Raw genomic sequence first — 24,819 nt, forward strand, 5'->3', positions numbered from 1 at the left:
TTGTTAGTTAATCCCTGAGCTTTTGGTTTCTTAATATTTGTTTTTCCACTTCTTTCAGCAACTAGTTAATTTTTCTGCTGATTATGCTGTTACAATAGTTTGAGTAAAGAAAAAGAGAAGGTGCAACATTTCCTTAAAGACCATAAATCCTTCTTCCGTTCTGAATCTTTGAAGCAGTGTCAGTAATAAAACTACAGTTAAGAGATCAGTACCAGTCCATCTTCATGAAGTTTATATTCCATTCAATATTTTGAATTTCAAAGTTTCTTCTGTTCTTAAAAATCATCTGATGCTTATGCCCAATCCCTCTGAGCATTACGGAAAACATTAAGGGAAAGTAAGTGGGAGAAGGTGACACAAATGCACTGCAAGTTTTTCTAGCATTTCCTCTGAATTTCCTACTAGAACATGTTGCAACTTAAAGACCTGAAGATTATGGCTATAACAGTAAAACACTGGACTCTTATTTCAAAGCAATTTGGTTTGCAAGCAGCTGTTACAATACCCCTAAGCTCTTCCTGACTCTTACTGTTCTTACAAACACTTCCACTAACTTGAAGGAGATTCTAGCTTAGGTGATTAAGCTGTAAGTAAATTCTAGTTTTCTACGGCTTTCAAGATTGAGGAGAAAGAATTCCTAGCCTGCCAGGCCAAGCTTCTGTGACAAAGGTACTAAGAAATAGGAAAATTATAAGAATTTTGAAAGCAGATCATCCCCTGCAACAGTATTTTCAGCAACTGACAACATTTACAACAGTAAATGTTACATTTACAAGTAGAAACGTTTCCTGTCATTTTTATCTTGCATGGCATGACATAATAGAAATTAAAGAGGCAAAAGTTTACCCCAAATTCACACTTGCAGGCTGCATATCTCTGTAAATAGTACATGATAAACCATGAGCCATGTGCGTGGAGACACACACGCATTTGCAAAACACTGAATTTGGAAAGCTCGGCACTGAATCAATGCAGAAGCTTTATTTTTCTTCAGTTCTCATCACCTTCAGTATAAAGCAGATCCATGTCATATTTTCTAGCAGAGAAATATGCATTGAATTTTAGGTATCATTTGTTTTTAAGTGATAAAAGAAAGGCATACATACATTCGTACATTTACCACACTTGGAATGTGAGGCTTGTACTGCAAAGAACAAGTGCTTTTCTCAAATTCCCTACTTATCCCTTCAGTAACTATTACTATTCAGTTATGATTTATTCACAGAACAGAAGCTGTATTTCAACTTTGTTAGCCCTGCAAGAATATTTTGAAAAGAGTCTATCTACTTAGGGAAAACTGGAAACAACTAGTATGCGTGCAGTATAGTAACAGACTTATCTACAATGAACCAGTTTAAAGGAAAAAAAAAAAGCCAAAGTGCCATGTACAAAGGCTTCATTCTTTTGTTTGCATTCTATCAGGGTAAAGAAATAATGCAGCTATTACGACAGGCTCCTGCTAGAAATGGCAGAGCACTTTAAACGAGTTTCACTTACACAGCATTTCTTCTCCTTTTTGAAGTATGTGCTTTAAAAAAGCTTCACAATTAACATATTGTACACATTTTGCAAGGTTCTCAAAGATGGGGAACTGTTTTGGGAAAGGCTCACTCCAATCTGGCAAACAATGACGGCGTCCATTACACTGAGGTGCGTTACAGGTTTGGCTTCTGTGAGGGTAGAGAGAAGCACGTGCTTACCCACAGCTCAGTTCGATAAGCGAAGCAGTCAGTTATAATTTAAAATGGGGGTAAAAGAAAAATAAAGACAGCAAGGGAAAGGAAAAAAAAGTCTAAAAGACAGAATATTACAACAGCCAAGTGGAAACAAATGATATATTATAGGCAGGCCGCCGTCACAGGCCTGAGTGCAACTCTTACAGCTAACCAGCGATAGCTTCTGGTGACATGAGTTCCGTGCGCTACGTCGGTAAAAGCATAAAGCAGCATATTCAAATGCCAAGGGGCACAAAGAAAACATTGTCCTGGCCATCCACAACAGCAAATTCTGTACGGAACGTGTGAGCGGGCCAGGAGTTGGGCAGAACACAGGCAGCGTCCCTTTGCCCGGGATGGTTGCAGGGACACAGGCCCGGCAGCCCCGACAGAACAGGTCTGTCTGGGCCGGGAGGAGGGGGAGAAATAAAACCCCTCAACAGCCAAAACCGCTTTCCTCATGGCAGAACGGGAACCTGGGACAACATTTGGCACCACGAGTTCAAAGGGCTGTTTTATCTGCATTGTAAGTACAGACTCGGAGATTTTTACGGTATTCCTGTCTCCACACTACTGCTTTCTGTGCCGTTAATGGCATCTAAATTACAGACCTGCTGCAGCCACGTAGTCAAAACACCGCGTCACCCAACGAGACGCCGTATTATAATGTCAGCGTGTCTGCGTTTTAACTGTTCTTTCATAGACTCCACTTCTCATCCATCACCCTCTTTCTCTGCCAAAGAATAGATACAAGACAAGTCTATCTTTAGACTCCACTGAAATTTTTTACTCAGGCAGCTGCAATACTTCATTCATCACATAGCCAAGACTACTGTTTACACCAGCAAAATTTTCTGAGGTACAAGTAGTACAGAGCCAAATAAAAAACACAGAGAATTTAAAATGAAAATATAGGATATGGTTAGGGAGTCAGATAGAAATCATGTGTTTTAAATAAACCAATTTCTAAAAGAGATCAGGTGGGACTTTTTGTTTCTTTGGGTTTTAAAATATTAAATATTTTTTATTTTCACTTTCAGTAAAATATTGTGGATGTACCAAAACACTGTCTTCCAGAAGCAGGTATTTCTTGACCTGTATATATGTACAGAGATTCACAATAACAAATATTCATTAAATAACAATTTGCACTTTGACAGCATCTTAAAAGAGAATACATTCTAATTTCTGAACAACTGTGGGACAATAGCTGAGACATTTCTTCTAAATTATTCAACAGAGAAGTTAAACTAGTTGTATGAAATGACTAACAGAGCTAGGTACAAAATCCAGATTTTTGGCCGACATTTAAAACTTTTTTTCATCTCAAGAGCCCAAAGAAAGCTGTTTCAAGGTCACAAAACTGCTTTTGGGGTGGGTTTGCACCCGTAAGCTGGTCTGCTGCCGACAGCCCTCAAGCAGCCAGCCTCACTTAAGATGAAAGGCTTTATTTATCTAAGGAAGAATTTTCAAGATTTCATGGTTTCCTAATTTCTGCAATGTAAAGTACGTGCTGTTCATCACTCTGAACACTCAGACTCTCAATTTAGTGCTTCAAAGTATTCACACTAAAAAAAAAAAATTCACATTATTAAATTACAGTCAGGTAATTTTATTCTGTATTAAATTATTTTTTGTGCCATATGCAAAATAGGAGTTATTTTTGCTTATTAAAGGCATATTCTCAACTGAGAAGGGCTAAACATCAGGAATCCATGAAGTTTTTTGAGCATGTTCTAAACTTGCCAAGATTATCTAGGGCAACTGAATATATTCAACAGTTGAACTCAACTTTTAAAACTATTTCCACTGGGCGGGGGAAGGGAGTGGACAAGTCAGCGTACCATTTTCTTTTAAAATGTTAAAAATATTTTCCCTTTTTTTCCTAAATGAAAAGAGTATTTCACATTTTGAGAATGACCTAGCTTCTTTATTTCTTTTATTTTCTTCCCTACAATATAATGCCTTTTATCTCCCCCCTGCACTCCATTTTGAACATTATCCAGAGCTTCAATGATTTAGCATTAGATAGCAGAGTATGAGAGCAAAACAAAATTCCCCCCAGCTACTCACTCACCCCTTCTCGCAGTCAAACTACAACAAAAACCCCACCACACTATAGGCATTAGAGAAAGTTATGCATACCTATGAAGATCCTAAATGTAATTTTTTTTTCCTAACATGTCAATAGTCAAATAGATATATTTATTATTCTTGACCTTTGCAACAGAAAGCTCAGAGCATCCTTCAGATATACAAGTCCTTCCCAAACAGCTGACAAAACATGTAGAAGATCTACTTTAATGTCTTGAGCTATCTGAAATAACTTTATCAACCGAAGTAGTTCCATCAAGCCTCAGAGATATGTACTCAATGACTGAAATCAGAGAGACTCCTGAAACAAGTGAGGTTGGAAGGGACCTCAGCACTCCACCTAGCCCAACGTCCTGCTCAAACCAGAGCAAAACCTGGCATTACCCTGTGCTGAGTGCCTTGTCCATTCAATTTTTAAATATCACGAAGGAAGGAGATAGAAGCCTCTGCTGACATGTCAGTAATAATTTGAGGCAAAACTTTAAACATTTATTTAATGACAGCTCTACACATAGGCTTATGTCATCAGCCAATGACTAAAGTGGGAAAACATCTACATGTTAGCTACAGCATTTAACTGTTCTTCATGGCTTATGGTCTCCTTTGGAAAAAGAAATAGCTGTGGTATGTCAGATACTGCCCCATGGTAACTTTTGGTGAATGCTCTCAATTTAGTCTAGACCTCTACTTAATGGTGTATAAAATGACTTAGTAATGATCACTGAATCTAGCCATGGATGATCCTTTGAAGATACTTTTAGGTTTTGCATCCTTTTAATCTGCCCACTTTCATCAATGCCTTACTAATATTTAGTTTCCTTTAAATTAACATCATGCGCTAGAACTGCCTCAAAGGCTCTTCAGGAGTTGGTGCAGTCAGACCGGAATGGATTCAGTCCAAGTACTGATGGTTTGTCCCAACGATTTCATCTGAAAATCCTCCTTCCACAGAAGTAATTAGCCTTTCCTAAATGCAGCTCTGAAAGTCAGCATAAAAATTCCCATTTAACTTCACTGAGAGCAAAATAACATTAGGCCATTCTGAAAACCTCCTCTGAAGACACACTGTCTAGCCCCAAAGCTATGCCTAGAACAACCCCCTGCTTGTAAGTGACCATGACAACTCCCCAGAAGTATCTGTTAAAAGATACTAGGTTTGATTACTTAAACTGGAGATCTTCTGAACAGAGTTTGCCTCCTTTAGTTGGCTCAGTGAATATTTTGATCACTGGTCCTTAAATAAGGGTAAAAATACCAGGTATTCTCTTCAGAAGTCTTCTTGAGAAGATGTGGTATTACATGAGAAAGACTGAATTCACGCTTAACCGCTATCTGGATGTAATTTGTGTTTCAGGTATGAAATGAAGGAGCTTACTGGGGAAACACTAGAATACCTTCCCCTCTTATCCCCGCTCTGAACTGGGAAATCAGGTCCATTTTTAAGCTTACTGGTATGACCCTGTTGACCTCATCAATAGAAAACCACTGATTACTTTGACAGGACAGGGAGGGAACTGCGTATTTAAACACAAACCAAAACTAAATGAGAACAATCTCTACCCTCTGTATCCCTTCTTACAAATCACAACCCTCAAGTTAGACTATATATTTCCATGATTGTCAGGGATATTAACGATTAAATACATTCCATTTTATACCTTGTTATAAACTCATTTTCATATCTTCTTCCTTTTTAAAGCCAAGAAAAAAGCCCATTTGTTATTCAGTTTAGGATGTATCAAAATGAAATAGGTATACTACTTTTCCACTATATATACCAGTATATATTCAATACTTGCGTAGAAAGACACAAAATCAAATGTTTAACTCATACCATTTTCAGAAAAAAATGGTATTTATGGAGTGCTGATGGAAACAAGACTTCACAAAAACGAGTGCAAAAATATTTTGGTTTGCTTCTCAACTACATGGAAAGATTTTGCTCTGGGAGGTCCAGTAAACATAAAAATATTTGATTCTAAAATCCTTTTTCACTCTATCACCAAAAAAGTCTATTACGCTTGTGTCTCAAAGCTCTCTCTTTATTCAGCCCTGCTTACATTTAGTCATGTTCAGGGACCAAATTTTGAATTTCCTGATAAAATATCTCTGTGCGTTCATTTAAGTATTTCAGACATACTTTCCTGTTTTCTCTAAATAAATTCCTTGCATTATTCCATTTCTCAATTTGCATGCAAGGGTAGCACAACTATCTGTAATACCCAATTTGTATATTCAAAATAAAACCCATACACATGCAATAAATCCTTGCATGGTCAAGTAGCAAAGCATCGATATTCAGAGACATGTGACGGCACAGAAGGGGACAATGAAGCAGGAACGTTCCACTCTTGGCTTTTCAATGCTTATCATCACTCAAACAACATAGGGTTTTCGAGAAACTTGTAGCAGGGCTACCATACATAAGATTTTTAAACAGTGCTGTAGATTTAACGATATGAAAATCAAACAAATTAGAATGAAATTTAAGCTACCACAGTAGACAGAGTTTCCATATCAGTTTAATAATTACTTTTATTATCAGAAACTTTGCCATAGTCTCTAGAGTGAACATGAATTTGCATAATCTGTGAACTATTTTGCTGAGCTCATCCAGAAACCTCTTTTTAAGCTGCAAGTTTTGACACACATTTTTAATCATGTGCCTGGCAGTTAAAACATTATCAGTTTTCATTATCAGATATCTATGTCTGATTTGAAAGAAATAGGGAGAGCCATACTTTAGGTGGAAAGAAACCAAAACCAACCTCAAACCCAAAAAAACTTCCCAAACCCGTAGAAACCTCCGTGCCTGCATTCTGGTCCTGAAAAAGATGTCTCTATTGCCTGATCTAGGACAAGCAACCTGATGTGGTTGGAGATGTCCCTTCTCCTTGCAGAGGGGTTGGACTGGGTGGCCTTCAAAGGTCCCTTCCCACCAAACTATTCTATGATTCCATATTTTTACTTTTTCCAAATATAAGAAAACCAGGAAGTAATGTGAATACAGTATGATGAAAAAGCCAAACATCTCAAGTAATATCCACGACGAGTTTAACATAAACCGTGCGCCGAGTTATGTTCAGTTTGTAATCACCAACTTATCATAAGCCAGACACATAACCCCTTGCGATGCAACGTACGTCGCCACAGTTCACAACAGAAGGATAGCTCCTGAGGCTATTGTTTCCCTGCAGTGCGTTTTTGCAAAGTATTTCCGAGTTTTATCATTAGAGGCCAGCTGGAAGCAGGCTTCTGTTGCCAACTAGTATTCCCCCATAAACTCTTCTGAAGGGGAAGTGCAAGACAGCGCTGCAGTGGTGGGAGAAGCAGCAGGGAAGACGAAGGGAGAACATAGATGATCACAAACAGTAGCTGTACCAGACCTCTATTAGGTAGCAACCACCTTAGTCATAACAGCTCTTCAGCTGTTCCTCATCGTAAGCTATTGCACACCACACCTCTCACAAGAATAGGCATGTTTTCCATGTTTCTGCACTCTCAGTCTCATTTTACATAAGCAACATTTCTTCTCTTTCACTCTCTCAAATTAACAAATGAAAAATCAAATGGAAGTCAGCAAGATTCATACTGTAACACATTTTTACAATTAGTTTTTCCAAGTATCCCCAAAGGCATCCTGAGAGGAGTAACTAGATTATTTTCAATTACCTGCTCTGAATAATAAACAAAAAATCAGCTTAAAGTTTCAGTAACAAAGCAGTCCAACGTACTCAAGCGAACATGGATAAGGAAGCTCAAAACACACAGTTAACTCCTTCCAAAGTCAATTAAAAAGGAAAATCCCTTCTTAGAAAATCTCAGTCTAAAGAAGGAAAACCCCCATTTTTAAGACAGACTTTAGTTGGCGTACTCAGAGAAAAAGAAAACTCCGTAGCACTTTTTAGGATTCAACTTTGCAGATAAGCAAGGCTTAAGACTCCTATACATTGAAGGTGGATCGTAACTTTATCAAAATAAAGGTTAGCAAAGCTTTTTTTCCATATTGATAATCTTAAAACAGGAAATCTTTCTCAGAGCTGCTTCCCATCATTTTAACTCCAAAAAAAGAACTTGTGAGATATAACGAGCCTTCTGTTTTTGTCTGGGCCATTCGACTACTTGCTGGCAGAGTAATAAACCCTGCAGTTTGGTACATATTTTCTTTTATCTTCTCAGGTTTACTTTCAGCGTGGCTTAGCTAAAATCTAATTTGATACTAAAAATCCTTCTCAGACCCTCAAATTCATCTGCTAACATTTTCAGCCATATGCATAAATACCGGGTTCATACATCAGATGTCTAGAACTGGCAGTTGAAGCTAAAGCCTTTGATAATGGAAACAGACTTTGTGGCTGTGGTTTACCTGCTAAACCTCTTCCTGGAGAACTATCCAGCTGGAGAACACACATCCCACGTTCAGATTCCTTGTCTGTGCCATATCACACATCACCCAGGAGCTGTCACTTCAGCAGAAGGAGCAATATCCATTTAGGCCTAAGAAGAAAGCAGAACATCCAGCAAAGAATATATTAGCCTCTTCGGTAAGGACAAGAATCATCAACCAAAACCCACAATATTGCATCCATTTCTGGATTTGGGGGAGGGAAGCCCTGATGACAGGTCGAGCAACCACAGGACTGAAGTTCTAGAAACCATAAATGTTGCAGTTATCTTCCAAGCATCTATACCCAAAACATCCATAGAGACTGAGCAGCTATGTGTATATTGAAGAACTACGCACGTCAGAGGAGTCTCAGAAATCAGCAGGTTGCAGCGGGTGCTCCTAAACAAGGCAGGGGAATGGCGAGAGTCACAGGCCTAGAACTGCAGCCTTGAAACTTTGGATTTAACATTGCTGCCATTACAGCGACACAACCAGGAACTCTCTCCTGGAATTTTGTTCTGGAAACACTCCTCTTCCAACTGACAAAGGAGCAGGCACTTTTACTGCTTTTCCCTCTCAATGAATAGCTCACCCGCCCAGGGCATGGAAGACCTAGATTCAAATTCCAGCTTCACCAGTGGGATTTTGAACCAAATCTCCTACATACAACTGGATATTCTGATTGAGAGATGCTCTCAGATGCCTCCTCAGTAAGCTGCCACAGTTTGCAAAGAGCAATTAAATATTCCATTGGCAATAGAGAATATGTTCAGCTACAGCTTGGTAACCGAGACACCAACTTCCCTCACCTTTGGGATTTGCTCCGATGACTGCTCATCGGAGCTGAAAGCGCAGGGGAAGGGGACCGCAGGCTCCTTTGGGCTGTTGTGCACGACATGCCGAGGTGAGGTCAGCAGGGGGACTCAGCCCCAGCTCGGCCTAAGCATCAGGGAATTCATCTGGCAGATATTTTGGTGGCCAGGGACTTCGGGCACCTCCACAAGCACTGAACAGAGCATTCTGAGGATTCCGATTTTGAATTTAGGTATTATGTGCTAGTTAAGCACCTAAGCCAGCTGCAGAACACATTTAAGGAAAATAACGCAGCTTGATCGGGTTTACAGTAACCTAGTTTTGTAATGATTGTTTTAAATGCCTGCTATCAGTTATTTGCGTATTGCAAGTGTGATGGAAAAATTCAATTCTATTCTTTCTTATATAGTCAAATCCCTTTCAGTATTCCTGGGAAGGTACTTGGATTCTATAAAAACTGGAAATGCCATGAAGACGCACTTACGGTTGTGAAAAGGATTTGTCTGCACATTAGCTTCAGCGCTGCTTTTTCTGATGTTAGTTTTAATGTTATAGCATTTAATATCACGCCATTTTAATTTTCAGCGTGTACAGAAATGAGCTGGGTGGTGAAGGACAGGGGCTCTGCTGGTTGGCGTCCTGTACACATGCAAGGCAGTTTGATGTTGATATTCAGACTTGATTGGCAGCAAAACACTCCCTGTAAAGTAGAATTTCTAAATTCGCTAAACTTAAGTCTTGGCAAGTGAAGAGCTGAGTGACAACTGCCACAGTAGCTAAGCATAAAGGCATCCCATGTAATATCAGATACCAAGAGGAAAAAAAAATTAGACCATGCTAGCACTGGAGACCAGAGACCAGTTTAACTCCTTAACCACGCAGGATGGCAAGACGTAACACTTGTTATGTAACAGCAACTTCAGACTGCGTTTTTTCAATCCTGCCATCTTTTCACCAAAGAACAGGAGATTAGACTTCTACAGACTCAGAGACAGGGAGCGGAGCCAGCAGCAATATTTAGCACAGAGTGACTGATTTCTGGCACCATCTCGTTTCTCTGCATCAGGAATCTGGCAGCCGGGCAGGTGCTTTTCAAAGACACTGATTGAATAGTTGATCCTGGTGCTATACAAAGGCTCAAAACAGCACAAGAAAGAATGAGAAAAAGTAGGTTCTAATCCCCAAAACTACATTAGTTTTTTTTTCTTTCTCTCTCCTTTTTTTTTTTTTTTTTTTTTTTAAATAAAGATAGTGGGGAAAAAAATCCTGGGCAGAATGACAAAAATATAGCTCATCATTCAGCCTCTGACTATCCATCTCTAACAAACATCTAATATATATCTAACATTTTAGGCACATTTAGAAGTCATAATGCAAGGAAGTTCTTAATTTTCATGAGAAATGATCTAATCTGCAAAGTACAGGCTTTCTTTGACCAATGAAACTATCCCTATTTCCACTCAGAATTGTAGAACTCCGAGTGTTTGTAATTATAAAGATCATGCATTTACACTAATCCACTACACTTAAGAAATTCTGAACTATAGAAACTCCAATTCATCACCACGAGCTCTGTATGAAAAATTGCTGATCATTTGAGAAAAATAGCCCTGCTTTGTTGCTGAATGTCAAAATGAAATCAATTGATGAGATGTACAAGCTTTGAATGCTTCTGCACTGTAAGAACTTGCAGAAACATATTTACCAATTTGCATAAAGACATGTTTACAGACTTATACCTTGGCAAATCAGAAAAGATAACAAAAAAGGTTGGTTTATGCCCTCAGAGGGGAGGAAAGGATGAGGAAAGAGGAAAAAAAATATTACTGGACTATATACCAGGCAAGCAAGTATACTTTTCCACTTCAGAACCTTTTTTCAGTTCCCACAGTGAAACTTTCTTTCCATTTGTCTGAAATCACCCGAAATGCACTTTAGGAGCTAATCCCTTCACATTTGGTTTACTCAGCTTCAGCCCAGTCAAAGCCGGGGTTATTAAATGCATGACCAACTCAACCCACTTTCTCATTTACTTGGTCTTTTCAACTGCATGCATGCACAGCTACAGAAATAGAAAATCAGCTGCATTTACATACAACTAATACATATCAGTTTCTAAATAGAAATAATGGCACAGTTACATGCTTTTTCCTATAATCCACTTAGAGTGACACTGCCCTGCCTGTCCCTCAGTGTCGTGGCTCACCATACTCTGTATAGATACATGTTCCCAGTAAAGAGGTCTGCCGTTGAGTCATTCATGATCAGCCTTCATGTTTTGTGATTCCATCCAGTAACTGAAGTGTAAATGTGAGAGCGAGCTAGCTGCCTAATTGTTTTAATTGTATTTCAAAGGTTTTCCTTTAAATATGCGTCTTCCATTCTTTCTCCCTAGATATTTAGGGGGTTTTGTGCTACACATATTCCACTTTTGATTATACAAGACTATGAAGGACATATATTTTCCACAGCATAGAACCAGCTGATGTCTGAACATTAGCAAGTCAATATTTGATGTGGCATGAATAAGAGTATCCAGGCAGGAAGGAGTTTCAAGATTTAGATCTGAGTAAGAACTCAAACAAACCCGATCTGAACTGCAGGCAGAAGTCCAAACTGGTTTGAAACTACTCTTAAAGGCAGTTGTCACGCGATATTTGAAGATGCATTGAGCTCATTGAACACTTACAGATCAAAACGGAAGAGCAAGTAAAAGAAAATTAGGTAACGGGAACAAATCAGAGAACACGTTCACAAAAGGGAAAGGAAAATTGAGACACCTGTCAACAGTCTATAACTTGGATATTCGTTAATGGTTTTATATTCAGTTCCATGTTATTCAACTGGAATTGCCAGAAAGTGGGAGAGTGTCTACATGGTTTGGATGAGCTGCAGGTACTAGAACTAAAGAATCTTAGGCTATTGCATAGTGTTCATCTGAGATACATCGCATTGAATATAGCGCTTTTCTATGCTGTTCTTGCACTCAGATTGCCCTTTTCAGTGCTGCCCAGATAAAACACTGACATTTTTTGCAGAAATTCCACAGAGCTGCAAGGGAAGGGATCTTTCCAAATCCCTCGGTCCTTTTGAAATTCCCTGCATCCAGTTTCAGGGTAACGTTGTTTTAAAAAGCCTGGCAGGTAGTTTTCTAGAAAGTAGAAAAGAGCTTTCACTAAGCCCTTCTCCCTTCCTTTTTTTCTCATGAGCTCTTGTGCACAGCTGTCGTGAAACGGGGAGGCTTGCACATGTGTACACATGTGTGCACGCACAAGCTGCTTGCTTTAGTGGCAGCGTGCCCACTCTGAAATTCTCTGCCCCATAGCTCCTCAAGGAAAAATGCTACCGTGACTTTGATTGAAGGTATTATGGTACTGCTCATGTTCTTTCTCTAGAAGGCAGCTCTGCTGTTTTCTTCCAAATGAAGTTCAATTTCTTGGCACGCACATACGCAAACCTGCCCCCTCAAAATGTCAGATGTGACCTTCCGCTCCACGGTATTCTCATATGCCAATAAAATAAGTTGTGAACACAGGGGAAAAAAAAGGGAAAAACTTCCCCACATCCAACATCCAGCAAGTACTAGGTTTATATAAATGTTTTCAGAAGACATTTATACTATTGCAGGTAATCCAATATAATCATAAACAGCTGAATGAGATTCTAATCCTAACCTTCAGGTACCTAAAATAGATGCTTGAGAGTAAGAATTAGAAGGCAAAGAACAGAGGAGAGGGCAAAAGTGTTAAAAGCATTACAGGAATGGGGCAGTGCTACCCTTATTTTTGATATCCAGGAGGAGTTTGTTATGACTACAGTAGCCCACTCCCTTTTTGCACTGAATAATTCCCAGCATTTCTGCATCACCACAGCCCAGATACACATCTTGGAGACTTAACATTCTAATCTTGCAAGCGTGGGCAGAGAGAAGGAAGGAGGGAGCAAGAAATACCAATCAGCTTCCCCTCCCCTTTGCCCTCGCGTTACTGAACGCTACTTCTCTGTCTCCAAGAACTTGAGGAATTCACTGCCTCTGCAACAGAGGGAGGAGAAGACTGAAAGGAGACTACTGATTTGTATATGCATCATAGGTTATTTTCTAATTTTATCACTGGAAATATGTTTTATGTGTATATTTGTCAAATAGTGGGCACCAAATCGCAGTTCCAGAGTAAAAGTGACCAGGATTTGTCACTCTGTTATTGCCCTGTTAAAGGGATTTTATATATTAGAGAAGAATCTAGATCTCAGAAACCATTTGTCTGTAGTTTCCTTCCAGTTTTTGCCCTAGGAGGGGTGGGGCAAGCTGCTAAGTATTTTAGCTGCTCTTTATTCTCCTTCATTGTGTCTTACATTATATCAGCAGTTCTGTGAACAGCATATGACAATAATACTGAGCTCTTGTGCAAGACCCTCACATGCCAATTAAGCATGACCTACCTTTCAAAACAAGAAAAATAAGTTCCAGAGATGTGAACAGACTGGTTATATCCTTTCTTTCGTCATATTGTATTCTTCCTTCCATCCTATTCACTAACTTATTTCTTCCTCTGTCTCATATTTTGTCTCCCATAGCCTTAAAGAACAGTATTGAGAACCTTAAACCGGTTTCAGTCAATGAGCTGAGGTCAGACATCAGATCCATGAGACCGGCAAGATTACAAGATATTTATCCAAAGCCCAAGTGCAGCGCCCCATTCAGACAGCTATGCTGCCTGCTAGTTATGGGGTCAAATTGAAAACAAAAGTTATATTAAAAGACAGCAGATCATTATTTCTCCCTTCTGCCCCCCTCCTCAAGTGCCTGAGGTCATTTTCCACAACAAAAATGAAAGCCCTTCTTGGAAGTGTTTCTGTGCTCAGCAGCAGTGGTTAATTTCTTGCAACTAATTAGTTACTCAAGTGAAAGTATAATGATCCTCCAACATGATTGAAAGTGCTTCAACCGAGTTTCCTGCTAACAGCATACTTCTAGAAAAGACGCGATAAATCATCGGGGTTATGGAAATCTTTAAACAAAGCAACTCTACGACAGGAACCCATTAAAGATCTAGCTATGTAATATTTATGTACCTAGCTGCCTTGTGCTTTTAACCTAGCACTTTCAGCTATAGCTTTTTAGCACCTGGGTCATATTCGCTAGGAATGAAATTCACCCTATCTGCTAAAAGCCAGCGTAATGTCTCTGCATTAGGTGTTCGAAGTATAGAGTTACCAGAGGGCTTAAGTGATGGAGGCTTCCCACCAAATGGAATTTAATCTGGTTTTTCTAAAAACAAAAAAAAATGCAAACAAAACACCTTTAAGCGGCACAGAAATTGGAATCTGTGAGCCTCAAACTCCCTGATTAACCTTAGCGAGAAGATCAGCAGGTACCCAAACAACAAAGTTTCTAAAAATGCAAGGAGGTATTGATGCAGAAACAAAACTTGTCAGAATAGCCAGTGTCACCTATGACTGTCAGATTATGGTTTGTTGATTAAGAGTGGTTACTGAGATGGTAACAGCAGATTTCTAGAGATTTTGAGAGGTGCTCACTGCGTAAAATGCCATCCACTTACTCCAAAAACTACTAATTCATTTCAGGTTGGATGTTTAAAAGTATTAGGTTCTGCAGAAAAGCGAGATCCAGCTGCACAGAAGTACACTTTGATGTGAGCCTTTGGATGTTACAGACGTACAAATCTGATCCCCTTGAATCTCCAAAAGGACGAGACATTTCCCTTTCTCCCGTCACATTACACTACGTCTGTGTGTGTGTTTACACGTATTTTTAAAACGCACATAGATGTGCGTGAAGCAAAGGGAATGTTTTAATAATCCCCACTTCCTGTGGCTATACACGGTTTCCTCATCCCATTCACTCACTCACTCGGTTGTCAGTCTCCCAGTCAGCCTTCCCACGGTTTTAAGAGACAGGATTTGGCTTCACAAACCAGTCTCAGTTGACGTACCAAGCACTGCTTTACTTCCTGGCCTACTCGTCCTTACTGCAGCAGATGGCTGCAAAAAGGGAAATGTCGCTGCCGTGGGGATAGAAAAGGGAAATTTCAGGGAAGGGGTGCAGGAATTGCAGTTTGCTGGGACTCTGGGAGCAGGGAAAAAGCAAGAGGGTTTTAAGAAATTAGCAGGAGAAGGGGGTGGAAGGACGGAGAAGATGAGACCAAACATCGCTCCCCCTTCCCAATAAAATCATCTTCGCTCCCACCAGGGGTTTTTGGGCCAATGACCACTTTCAACTCACACTTTCTGTTGGAAAAATAAATTAGGAGTCCAGCTTAATTTTGTCAATAGAAAGTTTAAAGCGGTCACTGGAGCACAAAGTGCTTTTCAAAGGGCAGCTGAGCTCAAGAGGGACAAGGAGGAGGATGTTGAGGGCCACAAAAATACAGGCAGATTAAAAACATCAAGGATGCACCATTTTTCAACAATAAAGATAAGGCTTTTATAATAGTTCCTGCAGTCTTGTATCTATTTATTGTGGGATAGTTTTTTTTATAAGAATATATGACTTAAAAATACCTTCGCCAAGGCAGAAAACAAGTAGTTTGTGTGTATTTGTCTTTCTAAAAAAAACCAAATGAACTAGGGATTTGCTCCCTGACTACACAGCATTATGCTTCACATTCGTGCTGTAAATCATTGGATCCAGTACAATTGTACAGCAACGGGTTTTGCTATGCTAACTATTTAAACTGCGTGCCCAGTCCTTCAACGTCTGGGCTTATTCTGTGTTCAGAGCTTTGTAGGGCTGAGTCAATAGCATATTTGTTTTCAATGGCTGTTCCTAGATAACAGTAACAAAAATCCAAACCTTGTTTACATTATTTAACATGCCTAAAAGCTTAGCTTGAAACACCAAAAAAAACCCCAAACAAGCAAGTAGAAAAATGAAAGTCTTTAGAACGGTCTCTGCTGTTGAAAACAAGAAGTTACACCACCGAAATAATGTTTCGCCAAACTCTGGACCAAAACCTGTTTTGTTTTTACACTAGAGCAATGACTGGCACAAAAAGATTTCAAGGAATTTCCTCTTCTCCCTGAAGATCGCCATGAGCCTTTCTATCACTCCAGAGCGCAGGCTGTAGTGACCGCAGGACAGGCATGTCTTGCAGGTCCTAAGCAGCAGCCAGAGCACACAGAGTGTGATGGAGGGTCAAAACAAAACTCATCAGGTAATCCCACCAAGCCTATGAAAACTTTGTTCCCATCTGAGCTTCATCTTCAGCTCCAACAGACAGATGCGACACCAGCTGTTCAGCAAGTGCCCCTCTACTATTTTCTTTGCTTGTATTGATATTTTAAGAACCAGATTTCACCAACATTTACACAAAGATCCATGGAGTGTTCAACATACTCTCAAATTGCATTTGTGGTCTAACTTCTGTAAAATACACTGATATTTTTAGGAACAAAGATGAAACATAATCTGTCATCTGTTTCAAATTACACATGAAAAATACTGAGTATGTTAGCAACAAATAGATTTGATGCAGAAATTTTCACAAAGGAAAAACGCAAGAATGCCAAAACACGATCACAGCAAAGGAAATAATGCAAACAGGCAATGATGTACCATCCTTACGTTTTCAGAATTGCAGTGCTAAGTGAATGCCGGCCGCCTTCAGTTAGTATCCAGTACTGTGTAATAAATAAAGTATTTGAAAAAAATATTTTTTTTTTCATATCTACATGCTACCTAGAGAGCTCCTGATACTTGCTCTGGAAGCCGACACAGAACCCAAAAAAGGTGCCTCTCTTGTCCAGTGAAGAGGCGATTTCCCCTCCAAGGGCACAAGGCGGCGTGCCTCAAACGCTAACGGCTGGACTTGCCTGCAGCAGCCCCGTGTTGTTTGTACGGCACTCCATGTGTTCAAAGCACGAGGAGGTATCAGCCATCACTACACTTTTACGAGCCTGTAAGTATTACCCACTAAACATCAGGGTTCAAATTACTTGCTCTTGATCAAAAGAAACTGTGTGCAGCAGGACCATAATGGTTTGAAGTTGGTAATTCTCTCGGCCCATTTCTATGGCGACTCAGAAAGAAGAGGGGGGTGGGATACTGAAGCCAGTTGCTACCGCACTCAGCTCTGGCAGGGAGATACAGATATGTGGAGAATCCCCCAAGCCAACCTGCACTCAAACTGCATCTTTTCACGTAACTTCTAAAAAAATAGTTAAAAATCAAAAGTACAAATTAAACATGTTTTTCTGACTATATTGCATATAGTCACTACGAAGAACCTAAAAGACAACACACAAATGATACTGAAATACTCCAGAAGTCCTAAGACGAGGATCCCCATTCATTCTGAATTTGTTTTTTCTAAAATCAAGAGGATTAGGAAGCAAGTTCAAAGTAACTAGCCCATCTTCTGCAGGTAAAGAACTGCAATCTATATTGTCTATCACTTGACTACAGTAGGACTCAAGAACTTTTAGAAATAGAGTATTTTTACTCTCTGTTTTTATATATACTTCCATTCTCTGAAAATTCAGTTGCTATGTTGCCATTTATAAGTCTAGCCTCAAAATACCAAGTCTCCATTCCCATAAAAGAAATACAAAGACAAAGGAAGCGTTGAAAAAAACAATCCACAGTCTTGGCACATATGTCAGCCAAATAAATGCTTGACATAAATGCTACACAGGATACAACTTGAAGATTCTTCTCTTCATAGCTGAAAACACTTCATGGAAAAATACTAACACTGCGATTGAAGAAAAAGAATGAGAAACCTCCATCATCTGCTAGCCTTTCTAGCTAGCACCCATCTTCTCATGCAATATTGTCTTTCCCACATCTTATAGTTTAACTTGTACGCAGCCTTGGTTTCCACACATACCATATGTTTTCTGAGCGCAACTTCACAGTTATTGGCCTTTGAATGTTGCCTGCAGAACTGCATGGCAAATACATCATACTACTAAGAAAAATGTAAACCTCTACGCTCAGTCCCGATTCAGACGGGAAAAGGATGCCCGTTTAAGGCTATCGCAGGAAGGGAGAGGGTAAGAAACTCCCTTCAAAGGCAGTAACGAGCACAGAGAATTACTAACAGAACCTTTTATGCTTTAGCCAAGCTGATCACGTTGCTCTTAATATTTACCCCCTCTATCGTACAGGTACCATTTGACATTTTTTGGTTACAGGCCACGCAGAACTCTATGCCAGACTGTGTGTGCAATTTCTACTGTGTTGACTTACATTGCCTGAAAAGTTAAATAGCTGAAATATTTGCTAAAATTCTAAAGTTTAAGTATAAAGTATTACTTCATGGATATTAATGTAAAAAGCAGTTACCATACTCCATCTACTGATCTAAAGAACAGATGTTTGCATATGATTTATGGGCACTGAAATATGTGCATATCTTCCATAAATAGTAATGTGTTCCAGTAACAAAGAGCGAATAATTGCCATCCAAAAGGCTGGGAAATTGCAGGCAATATTAGAATTTATTCACCAGCGTCTTGGCTTTAAATAAAAAGCAAAGCTTACAGGTCCAGTGCCGCAATCCTGTACCCTGGAAAAGCTCTTACAGTTACAAACAGGACTAACAACATGAAGTAATAAATTAGAGTGAGGAGATATAAAAGTCTGTTTAGAACACATGAATGCAACTATGATTTGTTAAATAAGAGTGACAATACATATTGATTGAGGTACAATAAGTCTAAAGCAGTAAGAAAAAAAGCTAGTATTACCGTGGTATTTTTACATTAAATTTCATTTTGGAAGTGTCTAATATCAAAATTTAACAAAATACTAATGAGGTAAAATTCTAATGGGCAAAGCATAGCTTTGAACTCTGCAATTAAATTATTTCTGGAATTAGTTCATCAAATATTTGATTGCACTAATATCACTGCTGCTCCTCACATTTGTTCCGTTTGTAAATTAGTTGGTTAATCAGCATCCCACCTCACAGCCTGTGTTGTGGACACGTAATATTTCCTGATGGGGTTAATTTCAAAAGTACAGTCAATTTTTGGACAGCAGACTTAGTAAAAAACATAATCAACGGCTACAAGCACACGAACTAGCAATACTTGGCAATGTCCTGGTTTCTGGGCCAGCAGAACTCTGCTAGGACTCAATGAGCTGCAGATTGCCCTGTGATGGCTACGCATGTCAAACCAAGTTTTGATTTAGCTTAAAAAGCAGTCTGGTGGTGGTCATTTCACCTCAGTGTTTCCTGGCGCGTCAAGATATTTTCCCCTTCTCATTCCCTGAGCAAGAACCAGGATGATTCTGCATAACTTGAGATTTCTTCATACCATAATGGACAAAAATCAGCCTTGGAGAACGTAGAATTTAAGCAAGGAAATCACCATTTTCCCTCCTGTCTCAGGCTAGCATGCACCAGTGCCTCAAGATGTTATGCAGCCGCTCCTTTTCTCCAGACATGGCTGTACTCCAGTAAATGGTGAAATGCTCCCTAAAACATCTTTTTTTTTTTTCCAGCAGAGTTTTACAAAGATGTTTCCATGGGTTGAAGGCACCATGAAAACATTGTGATTGTCTAGCTGGATTTCTTGAAAAACATTTGCCTTTGAATTACTGCATTAGTAACTAGGAGCCGATGCTATACTCCAACACGCCGCAGAAACAACTGCAGTTAGTGTTTGTAGAGTACAGTGAGAGTCTTAGACTACAGTGAAGGTTATCAGATTCTGTTCTTGCAGTTTTTAAGAGAACAGAAGAAAAACAGTTTTCATTTTGTCAGAAAAAAAAAGAAAAAAAAAAAAAGAGTTCCTCTTGATAGCCACACGGAGTTTTTACTTTCAGAATATAACTCAAAGTCATCCCAGAATAAATTGAATCTCTGATTGCTAGGTCAGCTGGATTTAACTCCTTTCGGTGGAAGCACAGCAGCATCAATGCTTACTGAGATTTACTATTACTGCTCATTTATTGCAGGCAAAATGTCAATAAGACATGAAAATCTGTTATTTGAAAATGGTTTAACAAAAAAGATGATCACGCAACACAAGAAATAGAAAAGGTGATAAGAACCGATAACTGATCATTCTACTTCACTTTTTTTCCAGATGAGCATCCAGGTGCCAGCCTGTGTAAATGCAGATGCCCTGATGTCAAGGAGCTGTGTCGGTTTGCACTAGCCGAGAAGCTGATCCCAAGTATGTCCGTGCCATTTTTAGACACTGTCACTGGAATTCACTTTTGCAACACAATTAAAAATACATCCATGCGTTGCATTTCTTCCTGTCCCCAAGTGTGTAACTGGAAGCCTGTTGACAGACTGTGGGAGACGGCAGGTGGGAGGTGGAAGTAGCCAACAACTGGATCCACGCGATAACTTTGCAATATGAGTATTGACACTATTGTTCTGTTGTCTTCCTTTTATACAAATGTATATTTGCCTTCAAAACCTCTTAACTCCACCTTCCAGTAACGATTCAATGCCAGCAAAAGAAAAAAAAAGATGCTGTAAACCATGCAGAGTATCTACCCCATAACTATGTTAATGTATTATTTAAATCAGTGTACAATCTGAATAGACTGTTTTGATGCATCATTAGGGAAGTTATCTACAACACACCAAGCCTGAGATCTGTGTATTCACCTGAGTATCTGTTCCCAAGCGATCTCACTGCTGTACAAGCAGTAAGACTGTTAAAAATACTAAACCAGCTGTCTGAATTAGCCTGCAAGCCAGACCTGTCTGTCATCCATCATTTATATTTCATCAAGAGTTTGTGGGGGAGAAGGAAAAAAAAGGAAGAGGTGGGGCAATAAAAGCAGGGCAGAGTAGCACTTCACCGCTCCAGCCATCATTTCTAAGGCGGGCGAGGGAGCTTTTATTACTGTTTTACATAAGGCAGCTGATAAAGCGAGTGTACTGTATGACAGTTGCTAGTATTAATGAGTACAATGAAGTTGAACATTAGTCCTCTGATTCAAGATATCCAGGTCAAAATGGAAAAGCTAGCTAATTAGAGCCAAAGACGCAGTTCGCATAGCATTGAAGTAATTGTCTGTTTGTGCAGCACAACACCCATATCTTCAATTTAGGTCAGGCCATCAAGAGGAGGAGAAGGACTGAAGACTGAAGATGAGATGCTCTACTTCACACAGTTGCCCTCTGGAAGGACTGGCAAAGGCAGTCACTTAAATTAAGTACAGGTCATCAGACAAGATATCTAATCTATTCTTAAGACAGGCAGCTCTAGCAGCCCAAATCCCTATGGCCTTTACAGCGACGCAACAAACTACTTCCTCATGTACCTCTGTCAATTCACGTTAGGTTCCAATTTTTTAAAGCGATATTTCATGTACACCATGACCCTATTGCTCATAGCAAGAAAAGTGCTTTGGTTTATTTATGACCTACTAACCTTAAATAAAAAAAAAAAACATACATCCAATCTGAATGTTCACATAAGCCTGCAGATCTGAAATAAAACTTAAAATAAAGCTGGCATTTGTAACAGCTAGCTAAGCCCAGTAAGGGATTTAAAAAAATGAAAACCAGATGAGAGAAGATGAAAGCGTTTTTACCCTGCATAACCTGCAGACATCAGGAATCAGGGCTGGAGCTCAGGAGTACTTTTTTGTGTTTTTGTACTTACAAGTTTCAGCCCGTTTCAACAGAGGCTAGGTAACCAAGGAAATATTGAGTTTTTTCCATTATGGGGGGTGGGGAGGGAATAATAACAACCTGTGAAAGTAATTCCTTCTAAGGTGCAATCCACCCAGCTGCAAGCTCCACATCGCTCCTCTCTTTCCCCTACACCCCATCCTAACTGCCAGGTATCAGCCAGACAAGACCTCATACAGAAATACGAAGTGACAGGATGTTAAACGTGAGCAACCCTAAACCATAAAGTCTATTTATTTTGCTAGAACAGTATTGAACGGATGCAGATGCACGAAAGACTGCTGAGTTGGAGAATCTTATTCTCTCATCACTCATGCTGGTGTAAAGAAATCCTTTCGTAACATCCATGGAATTTAACTGTGGAAAAGCCAGTACAAATAAATGAAGAGAAAAAAAAAAAAAAAAAAAAAAAAAGAAATCAAACTTCAGAGCTAAATTTTTGATAGCAAATATCCCATGCTGCTGCATCAGCCAAAAAAAAAAGGGTTGACTGCCACATATAGTTAAAATTCAGATGTATTAATGATCACAGTGGCCTTCCTAAACAAAACTCATCTAATCTACCATGAAGGAGACAATTAGTTGATTGCATTCTTCTCTAGATCCCCAATAAGCTATATTAATGACTCTGTCTTTAGATATATTCGATAGAAAATTCAGTTGAGTTCAATGATGTCATAAATACCTCTACATGCAGAGCAATCAGAAACTGAAAAAAACAGCCAGGACAGTCCTTGTCATGGTGTTTGTTTACGAAACACACGCAGGGAGCACACTTATGACCTTCAGTCTTCGGGTGCTGGTTCCCTTTGTGAAAGTACAAACAAATTTAACAAAGAACCCAACACCTATAAACGATTTTTAAAATAATCAGAAATGGAGAAAATAAGAGTATGAGACTTCTTTTATCAAAGGACAAGGTAAACAAAGAGCAGTTCATATAAGCTAATTTCAGTGCAACAAGCTAAGAGTGGACAGGGCAAAAAAAAAATTCAGACCAGCTGAGCTGCGGGACCACCTTCTGCAGGAGAACTCCACTCACAAATGCAAATCAGGTAAAATTCCTACGTTACCATGTTTTGCTTTCTGATCCAGCCTCTAAAACCCTTCCCCCTATGACACTAGGATTACAACCCTACATGTATGTTTTACAAAAAAAAAAAAAAACCAACCCTAAAAATTATTTAAAGAATAAGGACAATGGAGTTGGAAAAGTCAGAAGATTGCAAGAAAGCATGCTGCTGCGGAAATTTTTAAGAGCAAGCACTTTACTCTGTGATGATCAAGTTCTGGATATGGACAGTGGGTTGGCACCGAGAAAAAAATACACGAAAGAAACTTAAGTCATCAAGCCTTGATGTACATTTGCCTTCTTTCCTCCTGAAAACTATTGTCACACACTCTGCATGTATGACAATTTGTAAGGAAAAAAGCCTGCTAAGACACTTATTGAGAAATTAAGCCCTTCTTAAAAGAAAATGTGGTTTTCATCAGTCCTAAGCAAGTTTAAATCCAATTGAACCATGTCAGCAGACGAAATTTTACTCAGCTGGGCAATCTGTAATTGGCAATTCATAGAGGTCTCAGCCAGCTCTGTTCATATATGGGATCTTGTGTTTTGGTTTGCTGTGAAGGTCAGTTTAATGAAGTAACAGACAACATAAATCCACTTGTGTCTGGAACCCCAATTGTTAAAGCCTGAATAAGTGAAACATCTTTTCTTTTCATAGAAAGAAGTTTGGAAAACTGCCAGCTCCTTGCACGAAGGCTGAAATAGGATGGGCAGAGAAGGGTATTGGTGTCGGTAAGAGAAAAATGACTGAAGTTCCTTCATCTCCATGATTAAAATCATTGCGTGAATTGTGATTCCCCCACTCCTTTCAGACATTTGAGGATGCTGTCAAGTCAATGGAGTTCTGTTGTAGTGGTTGCTTCAGTGAACATTCAACGCTGTCGGTGAGTTTGGAATTAAAGTGAAAACCATCGACCGTTGATTGTACCCTCCAGCTAACCATCCTCCTCCTTACTTCATGCTTTCAGGCCTTAACACCGAAGATAGCAACCTAACTACCACACGATGTTTCTCCCTCACCCTGCCAAGCGTTACAAAAAAAAAAAAAAAAAGGTCACAATCAACATTCATTGCTGTCGGTGGGTTTAACTATGTGGACAAGCTCACTGAACAATGAATGCAACTGTGGCCCCACATTTTACAGTTGCCGCTGAGAGGAACATCAGCTCTGAAAGCAGGAGTGAGAAGCAAACACTTCTTATATGCTACATGTTCCTGGTAAAAAAAAAAATATATATATATATAGTTGGGGATATTCACTTTTTGCTTGCTTGTTTTTAAGTGTGTTTAACTTTGCTGACTAGAAAAAAAAATAATCACTGTCTTTTTCTGGAACATTGTCCTCCCAGGATTCAGCATAACTGAAACCATAAAAATAAAATCTTATTGAGTATGTATGTGGAAATAAATAATAATACAGGGAAACTTTGTGTATATCCATGCCTAAGGACTCTGAACATAAGAGGAAAGAATATTTAAATCTCATTATAACTAGGCATTGTGGAATAGTTGAAAAATTTCTTCTATACTTGTCACAAAAAATATAAATGGGAGCCAGAGTTCAAAAATATGGATGTTACATCAAATAAAAGATTAACTAATTTTACATGAAACTGATTTTAAGCACCTGAACAAATACTATTAGACAGCAAATACTGTTAATTTGCTTTTTTAGGGATCTGAAAGATGACAGAGAAATGTGTATTCAGTAATACTAATAGAAGAGTAGTTAAATTGTAAAATGACTGTAAACTCTGGGTACCTATGTCACACTCAGTATTGTTGACGGTAACAAGAAAATAAAAGTGTAAATGAAGCTCACAATTTTGTCCTTACTTCCTTACAACCCTTTGTTAAGCTGGCTAGGCACACGGAAGGACCAGTTTACATTTCTCACATCACGCGCTCATCCAAGGTAAGTTCAGCCTTTAGGCTTATTCTGCAGTAGGAATTGCTTCAGAAAATGAGGTAATCGCACAGCATTCATATCGCTCCTGGTCATAATGGGGGGTCCATTAACAATACTTTAGTCTGATTATTTACAAAATTTCCTCAGCACATCATTTACATAGCAGCTGTCCTGTGTGCTGTACTTGCTTGTTTCTTCCA

At 39.2% G+C, this 24,819-nt stretch overlaps 1 long non-coding RNA gene across 2 annotated transcripts in view; it reads left to right on the forward strand.

Moving 5' to 3' along the window:
- Positions 1-24,528, forward strand: part of LOC147599910 (uncharacterized) — a 63,722-nt gene extending 39,194 nt beyond the window's left edge. Inside the window, exons 2-4 of one of the 2 annotated variants that reach the window (XR_015259196.1) lie at positions 20,068-20,157; positions 23,369-23,594; positions 23,679-24,528. This is a non-coding gene — a long non-coding RNA (uncharacterized LOC147599910). Of the gene's footprint in view, positions 1-20,067; positions 20,158-23,368 lie in introns of both variants that reach the window. The other variant, XR_015259195.1, reaches the window with a different exon arrangement.
- The last annotated feature ends 291 nt before the right edge of the window (positions 24,529-24,819 follow it).

This window comes from Chlamydotis macqueenii, chromosome 8 (assembly GCF_036417535.1).
Source record: "Chlamydotis macqueenii isolate bChlMac1 chromosome 8, bChlMac1.mat, whole genome shotgun sequence".
Lineage (NCBI taxonomy): Eukaryota > Metazoa > Chordata > Aves > Otidiformes > Otididae > Chlamydotis > Chlamydotis macqueenii.